The sequence below is a fragment of the Sciurus vulgaris genome, assembly GCF_902686455.1.
Source record: "Sciurus vulgaris genome assembly, chromosome: 14".
NCBI lineage: Eukaryota > Metazoa > Chordata > Mammalia > Rodentia > Sciuridae > Sciurus > Sciurus vulgaris.
The window spans coordinates 12253425-12268284 of record NC_136475.1 but is presented as its reverse complement, the minus strand read 5'-3'; the positions used below and the strand labels follow the sequence as shown (position 1 = coordinate 12268284).

Genomic DNA, 14860 nt, shown 5'->3' with positions numbered 1-14860 from the left:
GCAGGAGGGAGGACCCCACAGAGCTGCAGCCGTGTCCTGCACCAGCAGCCCAGGGACAGAGCGCGTTCACAGGTGGCCTGGGCTGTCCGAGGTGCTGGGGTCCTGTGGGGGGAGTGGGTGGCTCAGTCATAACTAAACATCTACATGACTAATAGCTCTTCTTATCGACCCTATCTTCTCTGATTTATGTCTGTTTATCCTCAAACGTTTCCTGATTCCATGAAGCTTGGGCGGTCCACACCCACTTCCTCCGCTTCCCGGCCCCTCCCCAGTCCCAGCCCTGACTCCTCTCTCTTGACCCCGTCCCAGCCCCATGAACGGCTCCCCGAGCAGATAAGGTGTCTGCGCTCTCCAGGAGCACCTGCTGCAGACCTTCCTGCTGACTTCTTACCAGTTGTCACCTCTGGTGTCCCCTACATTTTCCACAGACTTTTTTTTCTTTTTAACTTAAAAAATCGTGGTGACATACCTAATAGAATCAACCACCTTCACCCTCTGTCCGCGTGCAGATCAGCATCCCCCCAGCTCTGGCCTGGAAGCCACCGTCTCCGGCGAGGACCAATCGGATTGCTCAAGGGGCCTCGCACACATGGAACCACCCAGCCTTCGTCCTTTGTGGCCGCGTCCTTCACGCGGCATACTGCTCTCGTGCATGCTGATGCCGCCCTTCCCGAGGCTGAGCCACGCGTCCTGCTGGATCATCGGTGTGCAGGCCTCTGTCGTGCAGCCGGGGTGGCCTCCCTCTCTGGGCTGCTGTGAGGCTGCTGCCAGGGACATGCGCACACATCCCCCGAATTGTGCTATCGAGCCGTCGGCTTTGCTGTGTTTCCTTAGTGTGGTGTGTTTCCACGTGACCCGGGGTTCCTCTGGGCACAAGCACACAGGTGGGGAGTGTGATTCGTTCCCCTTCGGCAAACTGCCAAGAGTCTCCAAGAGAAGAGAGGAAGCTCCGTGAGGTCGGGTTCAAGGACTAACAGAAGTTCAGGAAAAATGAAGTCTAGAAATTTGGGCTAAAGGAATAAGAGGCAGGTTTATTTACAAAAACTTTCTCTTTTCTTTTCTTTTTTGCAGTGCTGGAGATGGAACCGAGGGCCTCGCACAGGCCCGGCGAGCACGCCACACAGAAAGGATTCATGACCGCTGTTCTCTGCTGTGCAGAGATCTTCCACGGAGAAAACGTCTGAAGAGCTCTTCTTTTTATGAGCGCAGAGTGGCAGGGAGGAGGAAATGAGCTCCGTGGAGGCAGAGGAGAGTCCAGAGCCGAGCAGACACCTGGTGACGTCACTGAGGCCCGGAGACGAGCGGAGGGAGGCCGGGAGTCTGCTCCAGATCTGAGGCCTGCGCGAGGGTGTGAACCAGGTTCAGAGGGAGGCCGTGGGCAGGGAGAGGGGAGCCGAGAAGGGTATCACAGTCACCTGGGGTCCCTAACAGCAGAGCTAGGGGACAGGCCAAGCGGAAAATGGTTTCCCACTCTGGAAGGGTTGCAAGGGAATAAACACCCTCACCCCATTCTCCCCCATCCCACAGTCAGAAGATAAGACAGCAGAGGATCTCCCACATACTCTGCACTTGGTGTCCACTTTGTGAACGTCTTACGTTAGTCCAGTTCATTGAATTAGTATCCTGCGATGAATCAGTGCTGACGTGTTGTTACTAAGCAAAACCCACGCTTCCTTCTGACCGTCTCAGACTTGACATCTGTCCTGTCTCTGTTCCAGCGCCCACTGGCCACAACACTTCGCACCTCCTTGTCGTGTCTCTCAGACCCTTCCTCGGCTAGTCTGTCAGATCCCTGGTTTTGAAGACCTTGACAGTTTTGAGAGGTTTTTGTAGGATGTCCTTCCATTCAGGTCTGTCTCTCCTGGTTGGACTGGGCATATGGGATTTGGGAGGAAGACCCGCTGAGGGACAGTGCCTTCCTCCCCGCCTCCTGGTACCAGTGTCACCTGTCATGTGGCTGTTGACCTGAGCCACCCAACGGAGGCAGCGAGACGCTTATTAAGTGGGACGTGAGTCGCTCTCACACAGCATACGCACCAGGTGTGCTTCCTCGGCTTTCCAGGTATCCCTTTTCCAGGTGAAGAGTCTCTCAGTTTAAAGCAGTAGATCCAATCATTAATCCAAGTACACCATTTCCCCTGTGACTTTAGGCACTGATCATCTGATAATGGATCAGATTAATCATCGGACCCATTGTCCCACCCCTAAGAGCATATTGTCTAGAAACATAATGATCATTCCGTTAGAAAACACAACTTACCACTGTTTACCCAAAATTATTGTTTCCCAACACCGTGACACCCTGTGTCTATGTCCCAGCGCCACGCTAACCCCTGCCGATCTGCAGTGATTTTTGTTATGGATGCAGGCGAGCCCCCTAGGGCTGTTCTTATTCCTGACGGCCCGGTCGTCTCAGGTTGCGTCTCCATGCCAGTTTTACAACCAGTCTGTTACTTCTATAAAGATGCCTGCTATGACTTGGATCACCGTCAAGTTGAACCTAGGGACCGATCGGGGAAAACGACCCTGTTGGCGATGTTGAGGCGTCTGGTGCATGAACAGGAGAACTCTTTCTAGAAGCCTCGATGTTCACGCGCTGTGACATGGCAGCTGAGTGGATTCACTGAAGTTCTGTGTCCTCTGCATGGTGCGCAGTAATCCAACAAATGTTCCCTGAGTGCCAAGGCAATAGGGACCCCATGTGAGCGAAGCCCCTGCTTGCACGCCAGTTCTGTGGGGTAGAGGACGTGTGTGCTGGCAAGTGAGGACAAACCCCAGGCACGGGAATTAGTGAACATGAAGCTGCCACTTGCTGTTTTATGGGGCGGCATTCCTGTCCCACTCTGGGAATGAACGGAAGCTTTGAACAGAGAAGTGACAAACCCCAGCCTCTAAGGACAGCTGTGGTTCACAAAGCCTGCTGCACAGCAGACACTCAAAAAGGCTCTCTGCTTTGATGGCCAGGATTAGGCACAGTGGTCCTGGACCATCCGTGCTGGCTACCCACCCTGTGCCTTAGTCATACAGGTGTTCAATAACATACAGGAGGGAGGGAAGGGACGGGGAGGGAAAGGGTCAGGGTCCAAGCCCTATCTGAACCCCCGAGACTATTTGGCATTCACTCCCACAAACGTCTCAGCAAGCTTGGCAATTTCAGGATAACGGAACGGCACTTACGAAGTACAGTTGAAGATACAATTATATCGTCATGACCAAAATTAAAGCAAACACTGCTGTGTGAGCAGGAGCTACTGACTAAAGGGAAAATCCACTGGGGCAGAAATGACAGCCATGGCCACTGGTTCCCTCACCAACCCCCGCTGCTGCCAAGTTCTGAAAAAGCAAGACCTCATCTTATCTCTAGTTCTGTGGGTGGGGTGGCCTGGCCGTAGTTATCCTCTGCTTATATATCAGGAAGCACTGCTCCCAGCAGGCCACGTGGCCTGCCTGTAGACAAGGGCTCAGGGGACACAGTGGCCCTGAGCACAGTCTCCTGGAGCTGACGCAGGCAGCCCCTCTCCACCCACCCACTGCTGCTCAGGATGGGTGGGTTTCCCACCTTGGAACAGCCTGATTTCGATTTTCTCCAGCCTACTTGTTCTGTGACTTTGTGCAAGCCACTTCAACGTTGAGACTCCCCATGTCCCTCATTCCTAAAGAGTGGCTGCCGCCCAGCCTGTGCAGTCAGGTCCAGCCGATGCCTGGAGCAGGAGGCCTCAGGGTGAGACCTGTCCTTCCCACACCTACCTCACCGGAGTGTCCTGCCCTTTCCCTTCACGCTGTGACAACTCGGCCCTCTCAAGGCGGTGACACAGCCTCATCCCTCCTTCCTGGCTGTGTTGGAGTTCCTTTTTTTTTTTTTTAATGTAATGCATTTTTTAATCTTTAAAAATTTATACATAATAACTGTGCATATTGATGGGTACAGTGTCATATTTTGATTCGTCTGAACATTGCGTAATGGTCAGATCAAGTAAATTATCATATCTGTCACCTCACTGGCTTATCATTTCTTTGTGGTAAGAACATTCAAAACTTCTAGCTGTTTTGTAACATGTCACACCTTATCGCTAAGTGTGCTTATCTTCTGTGCAATACAACCCAAGGACTTATTCCTTCTATCTACAGTTAACTTTGTACCCACTGACCAACTGCTTGCCATCACTGGTCCTGCTCGGGGGACCGCCATTTTGCTCTTCTTCTATGAGATGGACTCTTTTGGATTCCACATATGAGTGAGATCCTCTGGCACTTGTCTGTCTGTGTCTGGCTATTTCACGCAACATGACGTCCACCCTTACGTGAAAGTCCTCAGAAGAAGACACACAACTGACAACAATTACAGCAACATGTTTGACATCACTAATCTCCAGGGAGCTGCAAATCAAAACCACTCTGAGATATCACCTTATTCCAGTTAGAATGGCCACAATCAAAAGATAAAAGGTAATAAGTGGTGATGAGGCTGTGGGGAAGAGGGAAGCCTCACACTCTGTTGGCGGGAAGGTGTGCTAGTGCAGCCATTATGGAAACTGTATAAAGAGTCTTCAAAAAATTAAAAATAGAACTACCACATGATCCAGCAATCCCACTCCTGGGCATATATTCAAAGGAAAGGAAGTCAGCATGTTGGAGACATATTTGTACTTGCATATTTATTGCAGTATTCACAGTAGCCAAGATTTGAGATCAACCTAAATGTCCAACAATGAATAAGTGGATAAAGAAAATGTGGTATGTATACAACAGAGTACTATTTAGCCACGGAAGGATGAAATCCTGTCATTTGCAACAACACTGATGGACCTGTCTTGAATGTCAGTGAATATAATCTCTGCATAGCAGGAGAGTCACCATAAATGGACATCGCCTGTGGGGTGACGCAGACTGAACATTTTTGAGGAACTCCTGAACAAAAAATGGACAGCCTAATGGGAAGGGTGCTTTCCGTCAAGAGGCATCCGAGAAGGGGGATCCAGCTAAGCCTGCGCCTGCCCCAGGGATCACTTGGGATTGTAGAGACACCAAGCAGGGTACAGTGGTGAAGGTGGACCAGGCCCTGGAAGTAGACCAACTGGAGGATTCCATCAAGCAAGGCTGAGGGGGCGCTGAATGGGCCCAGAGGTCCCCAGGGAGTTGGCAGAGCGCCATGCCCACTGCTGGGAGGCAGAGCCAGTGGTCTGCACGCAAGTCTGGGAAGGGGAGAAGGCGGAGGTGGCCTGGAGCCGGTCTTCTCAAGCTCTGCCCTGCAGTGGCTCTAGGTAACCTGGTGAAGTGTGCATGCCCGGCCCTCACTTCCCACCTGTGAAGTGCGGAGGGGCTCCCACTCTGGTTATAAGAGGAAATGAGTGAACCCATGAGAAACCCAGGCACGAATAAGTCATCGAAAGAGTCCAGCTACTGTTAATTTCAATATCAATAGTGATAACACAGCAAAGGGCTAGGAATAGAAGCCTGCAGAATGTCCTCGGGAGGAGCAGGGTCGCTGTGCCCGTCAGTGTTGGAAAGGCAGAAAGACAACGCACCCGTGTGCACACCGTGGTGCCGTCTAGAGCAGAGGACCTGCCAGTGGTATCAACAGGATTGCAGCAGCCATTGGGAGGTCATGAGGGATGGAAGGGGATGGAAAAAACACAGGGAGACATGACGGGGAGACTGTCCTTTAAATAGCAGGCCCTCAAGACATGTCTGCTGACTTTAACAGAAGGACGAAAGCGAGGCCTGCAAATGACATGTATGTGACTCAGGTGAGCTTCCTGCCCCAAGAACTGGAGAACGTTTTTTTCTCACAGTCACCTGGTACACTATTAGCTAGAGCTCTGGCCCTAGGTGAAAGGGGCCCAGCAAATGGCTGTGTGACTGCTTTCTTGTGCCACATCTGCCCTAGGGCTCACAGTGAGACGGAATACCAATGAATCTGACAAGTGACAGGGCCCTGTGGGACCGGGCAACTCACTCCTGGGTCTCCAGAGGGGACTACATACCATAAACACAGAAAGACATGGTATTCTACTATAGCTGGGATTGGCTGGGCTATTTTTCTGTGAAAGGTCACCTAGTAAACCTTTCAGAAGCAGACCAAGCAGTCTTTGTTGCAACTGCTCAGCTCTGCCATTGTAAGGCAAAAGCTTCTGTCAACAATATGTAAATGACTGGGTGTGGCTGTGTTCCAATAAAACTTTATTTATATAATCAGGCTGTGGGCCTGATTTGGTTTCCACGCAGTCTGCTGACCCAGGTTAAAGTATCAGTCACAGCTGGGTATGGTGGTGCACGCCTGTAATCCCAGCGAATCAGGAGCCTGAGGCAGGAAGAGTGCAAGTTCAAGGTCAGCCTCAGCAATTTCGTGAGGTCCTAAGAAACTTAGCAAGACCCTGTCTCAAAATAAAAAAAATAAAATAAAAAGGGTTGGGATGTGACTCAGTGGTTAAGTGCCCCCTGGGTTCAATCCCTGGTACAAAGAAAAGAAAAAAAGATCAATCACTACTATCTTCCTCTTTAGTGTTAAGTTAGAACTCTTCATACTACCCATACAAGCCCAGTGGATGCAGAATCATGAATTTTCCGTGAAATGACTACCCTAAGCCTGGTGTGTTTCAAGGCCAGTGTTTTTACAAAATAAAATCATGATGTTTTCAAACTGACTGAGAGGTGGTTTGAATTATAGGTCCCCAGCTAGCTGGAAAATCCTGATATTCTTCCCCATCATACCAATGAAAACTGGTGAATTTAGTTTATTAAAAAGAAAAAAAATATTGAAAACCAACAAGATTGTTGAAATCAAAAGAGGCCAAAGGAAGCACATGCATCTCCCCAGTCGGCCGGGGCTTATTTATTCCCAACCGAGACCGTGCCTTCTGTCTTCCAGTGGGACCCGGCGAGGGACCTCAGGTCCTCTTGCGTGAACGTCTGTACCTCACACACGGGAGCCTCAGAGTGATTTTTCCTTGTTATATGTAAGAGATAAAAAAGGTTTTGCGAAACAGTTGCCGATGAACTGCAACACTCACTTTGTCTCCCTGTGGCATTCGGGGGAGCTAGCAATTACTTCCACCTTTTGATTCTTCCTCTCCAAGGAATGGCTTTTTGGATTGCAGTGATTCATTGGCTGTGGAAGGAACAGTTTGTCTAAAGGAAATGGACAGTGGAACCCGGGAGCCGGCTGCTCCTGCAACCCCGATTCCCCTTCCACTAAGGAATCCTCATCACATTCTGGCTCATTCCTCGACCTGGGACAGGCAAGACTGACAGGGCCAGGCTTAACCCTAGCCCACTGGGCTCTTGTCCTGTGCAGTCACATCTCAGGGCTCTCGCTGGGGCCTCTCAGCTGGATTCCCAGAGGAAACCTTGAGCAGATCTCCATGACCACTGTCCCACACTCCCCTGGTGTCGCAAATGCCAGAGCCGAGGATTGATTTTATCTGCCTCTTGGAACCTTTATGCTCTTTTTCCCCGCAAGGGTCTGGTGATTCATGATTCAGGGAAATGGTGACATATGCAATGAAGGAATGGATGGAGAAAGTTAGAAAAATAATTATTAAGTAAATTTACAATGACATTGTTTGGTGGGCAAAGCATTTCCAAAATAGAAATAGTCATAATATCTGGGTTGCAGGGCCATCCTGACATGACATCTTGTTCTTGCGACCTCCGACACTCATGTTCCGATCCCTTGAGATTCCTTCTAGGAGGCCCCTTTATCCAGAGTTCACACTGCACGGCCTCATCCTGAGTCAACTAGGCAATCTGGGTGACCGTGTGTGGTCAGGGTGTGGACAATAGCTGCCTGGAGAAATCAGCAAGAGGAAAAAGGAGATTTATGAGTCATGTGTGCATCGGAGTCAGTCAAAGCCATGCTGGGAACCGCTGTCTGGCTGCCACAGATGAGCCACAAAATCCTGCTTGGCTGGGTGTCCCCGCTCACAGAACCACGGCCCTGGCACGCCTGGGGGTCTGGGAAGCTTCATCCTAATGTTCTCAAGGTCGCCAGGAGAGCTAAAGAGAAAGATGTTCTGGGAACAAGGAGTCACATTAGTCTGGGACACCTGCGCTGCAGAATCGAGGGTTTAATCTCAGAACTTCAGATGATGCTGAATTCAACTGTGAGATGTTTCGTGTGAACCGCTCTCCGAGGGAGGCAGCGGGTTGGTTTGGGAACAAACTAATGGGGGTCCGAATGTCCTCCACCGGCTTCCCTTCAAGTCATGTGGTGGCCTTCGCTGGGACCTTAGGAACCACGGGCCACTTGGCCTGGGCTGGTCTAAGGCCACACACCTCCCGCGTGAGCATTCTCACCCGGCATGATTTCCCTCTTCCGCCATCATTGCTTCTTTCATTTAGGGTTGAAATAGAGAATCCACTGTCTGTCCACGCTGTCCAGCCAGGAGACTGCTGCCCATCACCTCTGTCAGCTCCGCCAGGGCCAAGCCAAGCTTCGGGCTGCAGAAGGCCCCCCTGGGGAACATCCAGGACGGTGCCAGGAACAAGGGCCTCTCTTCCTTCGAGCTGCATGGCCTCACTGTGATCTATTCTACTTACTCACTTTCATAAGGCATCTGTGGAGCCAGATGCTGCTAGGTTCCTTCTGTTGCCTCTTCCCGACCCCTAGAAGGAAGTCACCTCTGAAGTCACCCCTCTCCTGTCCTCCTGCTCTCAGAGCCAAGTGTGATGAGTCCTGAAGTCAGCTGAGGACTCCCGCTGCCTCTGAGCAGGCCTGGTGGTCACGGCAACAGGGACTTGGGATCCACTGGTGCTTAACTGCCTGGCGAGGACTTCCCTCCAGTGTTGACATAACTGGACCCAAATCCACACAGTGGGCAAATCCTGGCCACCCTTCCCCACCCCGTCACCACCTAAAATCTTGACAATCCCAACTTCAGGATATACAGTCTGGCAAAATGGTGCACGTGGATCAAATGCACAGGAAAAAGTAAAATAAAATGGATGCCAGGAAGACCTAGAGTGGACAGAAAGGCGAGTGTGTAAGCGGTGGGGACCAGAGGTCTGTAGGAAAAGCTGATGGGGACAATGGTCTCCTCGAATCTCCACAGGAGGAGGGGTACGCCACTGCCTGAGCTAGAAGAGTCGTATGATCAAGGCTGAACCCCGATGCATACGACACCTCCCAACAGCCCTCCCTGGGGAGGTGGTTGGACAACATGGAGCTGAACACCTGCATATTCCCTCTTCCACTCTGGAACATCAAAATCCAGAATAGCAGGCAGGCAGTCAATAAGTATTTGCTCAATGTTCAAGGAAGAGGGAATAAAGGGGAGAAAGGGACCGGATGTGACTATTATAGGGATTTTAGGCCACCTGGGTTCAGCGGCACAGCAGGGCAGCATCAGAGTCCCCATGATGAGAGAGAAGTCACCTGTCATGGGACGGTTCTAGGGACACGACGGCATTTCTGGATGGGCCATCAGTTGTAGAATAGAGAAAGATTTCCAGAGAATAACGTCCTTTCCTCGTTTACCAACTCCACCCTCAGAGCGTTCCCAGAGCAAGGATAACGACCTGACTTTGCCTTGTGCTTCCCAGGAGCTTTCCATATGCTCTCTTACGCCAGCCATCCTACCATTAGGATGGGCACTGAAGTTGGTGGGGGCCAGGGCGCTAATGTCCCAGAATTGACGTTTCAAAGTACCTGTAGACCCGGTCCCATACCAAGTCTGCAGACAGACCTGACCTCTGGACAATCCAAATAGAAAGATGAGACTCAAAGTCAGACACAGAGCGGCTTGGGCAGGAGCCCACCCCAGAGAAGGAAGACCCTGACTTTAGAGGGAAAACCACTGGCCACAAGAGCTCGCCCAGCAAAGGGGGAGCGTTAGCTGTTCTCGAAATGTCTCGAGCCCAAGGTCTGAGTCTTCAGTACGACTAGAAATCTCATTTCTCAGCGTGCATTCAGATATTTGTGGTGTAAATTGAAGAGAGATTTCTCTCCTTACATCTGTCACTCTTGCCCCTGGGTAATGCTGGAGAAACTACAGGGGAAGTGGGAATTAGATTTCTTCTTGTTTCAAAGGAGATTGATTGAGCTCTTTATGAACGTCTAACCACGTCACCCCAGCAGATGCAAGATTCATGCTTGGTTCAACTCCTCCTTCTGCCCTGACTCCCAAGCTCCAGGCGGTGGCTTCAGGATGCAAGGAGAGTTCCAGACGCATCCCCCTCAGCTGGAACGCCCAGTCATGGCTTCAGAGGTAGAAAGCACAGACCCAGGGGTCCCTTCTTAAGGCACATTGCTCTGCACCCGATACACAAGTAGGTGAAGTGAACTGTGGATAAAGTTCTGACATATGGGCTTCTCGAACCTCAGCTTATGAGATCATAACCATCTCATCCTCACTTTTTCTCCCAAATGACTGACAACACTGTCCTGTGTCCACAGGCAACAACGCAGCAACATTTCAGCCAAGAATAAGGTAGTAAAGGTGCGTGAGGGGCAGGGGATGATAAGTACATCTGCTGGCGTGACCCACGGCTGGGGGTGGACTCCCTACCGTAGCAGTCAAAGCCTTGGGGGACGAGTTGCCAAAATGTGACGCCTGCCCCACCCCAGGTCCATGTCCCCCATCCCAGCACCTGCTGCCCAGCCTCGGCCTCCTTCTCTGCCTTCTCTTCCATCTGTTCTGGCCTCTCCTCGGTCTTAGTTGCTCATACGCCCCCACCTCCACCCCCAGCTCCATGATAAACCTCTCAAAGGACAGTGTGGTCCCACTCTTGGCATTTCAGCCAGCAGCTGGTGTTCTCAGAGCTCAGGACAGGTGCTGGGTGTGGCTGAAGAGCTTCCATTTAGGACCGCGTTTTTAAAGGCTGGACTGAAGCCAGCTTTGGGCCCCGGTAAGACTTCATCCTAAGGCAGGGTCACGGGAGACAGCCGAAGGGGGGTGACGGGCGCCCTGTGCTTGGAGCCCGTGCTCCAGCACCTCCAGCACCCCCGTGCTCTGCGGGGCTCGCACGGCCACTCGATCGGCTGGGCCCCTCCTGACAAGGCTCGACGGGCTGAGTCTGCTGTGGGTCGACAGGAAAAGCAGGTCATGGACAGACGTTCTCCCACGGTGATGAACCAAGGCTGCCAGGGTGAGGGCTGGCCCAGGCCCAGCTGGGGGGCTCAGGCCACCTGCAGGTGGCAGACAGGGGACCCAGGTAAGAGGAAAACCCAAAGAACTACCGGCAGTAGGTCTTAAATGAACAAACAACAAACTACAGAAGGTGTGATCCACGCTCACTGCCACCACGCTGTCATCAAAGACACAACCCATGTCTTCATGGCTGTTCGCAGGACTCTTTACCTGCACAGGTGTGCCCTGTGATTTGCATGAGCACTGCCAGACAATGGGGTGCTGCTCCCACTTCTCTGGCTCCCTCCGAATGGTGTGCGACTGGTGGGCACACAGACCCTCACTGGGGAGGAGGCCACTGCCCTGTCCTGCTATTCCTGTGACCTGCCTGGGCCAGCTGTCTTGAAGGAGAGGCCTTCCCTCCAGACCTGGCTGGCTCTAAAATTAGAAGTACCAGATGCTTTTGGGGATGACCTAGCATCCTGTTAGGAACTTCTGGCTGGAGTCAGGTTATCATAGGAAGGACGTTCGTACCTCTGAAGCTGATATCAGGGATCCTGCGGAGCCAGAACCTAGGACAACAGGACCCCGGGTCACTCCTACACCACTCAGCTGATGCAGAAGCAAATGAGGGTCCGTCTGGCCGGGGTCCCAGAGCCCAGGCCCAGGGAAAAGGGACAGAACCTGCATAAGTGCATATAGGTGATTAAACGTGAGAGCTCTTTTTTTTTTTTTCAAACGCTGGACAGTGTTTCCTCTGTTTCCTTTCCATAGTAAATGTACGAGAAAGTTCTTCCAGTTAATATTTTAGAAACATTCAAAGTTATAAATCCCAGGACTTTGGAAATCTTCATTCAACTTCTTTCAGGAAAAAAGTTCCTCTGGCATTTTAAAGAGCTGAAGGGCAGGTGATCAGTCCTTCTTCCTGCTTCTTTCCTTCCTCCTCCTGCCCCTTGACTGGCTCATGAACTTATTCAGCAGATGATAGATGGGATCCGCCACTGAGATGGCAACGGCCCAGGAAGAGCCTGGAAGAGTCATATTGTGACTCTCATCTCACCTGAGTGAACCTGGGCAGGTGACTAACCCTGTCTCTGCCTCTGTCTCACCCTCAGCTGGTGGCCACGAAACTCAGGACACAATACCCGTCAGGCATCCAGAATGTGCGAGAGAAGGGGAGGAAGCTCTGGTAATTGTTTTTTCTTTATTTTAAATCACAATCCAGGAACAATTCCAAAGGCATATTTAAAAATGGCTCTCCAGCTAAATACCAAATTCTAACCAGGGACGTCAATTATCTTCATTTCTTCATTCCCCAGATTGTCACCAGGTATCAGAAAACCTGCAAAGCAGGTCCTTGAAAATGTACCTTGCAATCCAGAAGGTGGCTAGACCAAAGAACACAGGCTCACGTTAAAGTGTTTTTCTGAAGAGTCGGTGGTAAACAACATTTCTGAGAACTGAATCATCCTTCAAATGTGTGAGTGGCTCTCGGCCCACTAATTGGAGGAGCATGGATCCCACCCACCCTCAACTAATGAGCCATCTGAGATGCGAAGCTCCCCGCTGCCAATTAGCTGGCTTAGCAAAGTCGCATCCACCTGGCTTCCAGGCCATTAGCTAAATGCATTTTTTTAAATATACTTTGAAATTCTGGGTAAAGTGGTGGAAAATTTTTGAATTTTCATTTTGATTTTCAATAAATAATCTCACGTTTAGTCAAATTTAACAACGTCCATAGTGAAATGCTAGTTGATTTACCATGCATCCGTCCTCTCTGCTCTTCAAACCGTTTAACGCACATTCACTTAAGCCAGCAATCCAGAACATGCTGTCCTCTTCTTTTTTATGACTCTTATCTTTACCTAAATAGTCCTATAGTTTTCATTTCCCAGAGGATACCAAATGATCAATTTCCACGAAAACAACTGTCAAAGATTCTTGAGAACAGAACTAAATAATCATTCCAAGGCCACAGACACTCTTGGTCATTATAAACCTATGTGAATGAATTTCAGATTTTACAAACCTGTTTGAAAGAAAAAACTAACCAATAAATAAACAAGATAAAAATTGCAGTGTAAATAAAAACACTTAAAATTTTTCTCATTTTGTTTTTCAAGGAAGAAGTTACTCATTATAATTCATTCATTCAGAATAGGAAGGTAAAAGATCTTAAGACTGTTTTTTAGTTAGGCAGAATCAAGTTTCTCTCTATATATTGAAAATATAAATATAATACTATACATAATATTCCATAAATACATATTAAAAAATAGAATGGCAGTAACAAGTACCAAGTACTTCCTAACTTCTCCCTAGAAATATTTTCTCTCTACTGACACTCTCACTAGATTACCCACTTGAGATTCTTTCTTCCTTCGCATGGTTTAAATTGTCTATTCTGCCTGGTTGCGGAACAGAAATCAAGTTCACGTCTTTGTGCGAAGGAGCTTACGCTGCTTCCTCTGAAGCGTGCCATCTTTGGACCCAAGCTTGCAAACATACTGAGGTCATGGAAGCTTGCATTAATAACAACAACAACAGCGCAGCCTTTCTTAGCCTAGACCACAAGTGAGATCTTAATTGTGTGTGTGTGTGTATGTGTGTGTGCTCCACTTGTCAACACAGTACGATTTATACTGTGGTAAGACCCAGACTTAAGGGGCAGGAAGGCTTTGCCCATATCTGAGCTGAGGTTCTACAAAGCACACTCTCCTCTTGCCACTGTGCTTCATCTTGGTTGCAGGAAAAGGCAATGAATTTCTCTTCCCAGGTACAGCTTCCTGGTAAGCTCCCTTGTGATGTATATGGCCAAAGGGAGAAAATGATAATGCGACTTGCATTTAGCCATAGGAAGAAACTCAATTCAAGAACAAACGCAGAGAAACTTAAAATGCTTAAAAAAAAAAAAAATGGTTTTACACATAAGAAAGCACCTTGCAGAGCACCCCATGGATCTATAGCGGATTCTAGATTTAGAAAACCCCATAATCCGGAGTTGGGTTCTTTTTTTTTTAATCCCCTGCCCTTGGAGAGCCTTTGAGGAGCAGGATGAAGAGAGGGGACAGCTGGGCTCCCTGTGGAAGAAGGCTGCTCCTTCCTCTCGTTTCTTTCCAGAACTCACTCGGCACTTCAGGACCACATGCCTTCCTCTGGGTGCAGGATGGGAAAACGGCTGCCTGTGGCACCGGGCTGGAATCGATGGCAGGAGGGAGCCAGAAGACACACTGCAGGTAGGTTCCACCGCGGAGCACCCACGCAGCTTCTGGGGATCCACAAGCGTTTCTGGATGGTAGTTTCTTCCTCCGGCAGAGTAAGAAGTAACTTTGTAAACTATAAAATATTGCATGAATATGAGATCATGAAGGTGGTTGTCTACCTCATGCGCTACTTGGGGCAGGATGATCCGCCCTGGTGGCCACACAGCAGGATGAGGGAGGGTGCTGAGGACCTCAGAGAGCAGAAGCCCTGGTTACTACAAAGCCCTCTGCATCCGTGGCTGCCATGGGGCACATCAGCCACTGCTGCTAGTCCTCTCTCCTCCTCACAGGGCGTCTGCGGCTCCGTCACCTCCTGGGCATGCAGCTTCCTGAACTCGGCTCGATGCCCGGCTCTGTGACACCTCTCTGCAAACTTGTCAGATGACTTCCCCCCTTGTGTCGAGTGCTGACGGTCTGGTTGGGATTGACAAGACCGGGACCCACTCTGATCCACAGAACTCGCCTGTCCCATCGATGACCGAGTGTGCTGATGGCCAGCATAAACCCAGTGACCCATGACAACTTCTGGCC

General features: G+C 50.2%; 1 protein-coding gene across 6 annotated transcripts in view; it reads right to left on the bottom strand.

Annotated features, from left to right (window-relative positions):
* The window catches only part of NPAS2 (neuronal PAS domain protein 2), a 154238-nt gene that overhangs the window by 84839 nt on the left and 54539 nt on the right, over positions 1-14860 (bottom strand). The window lies entirely within an intron of this gene.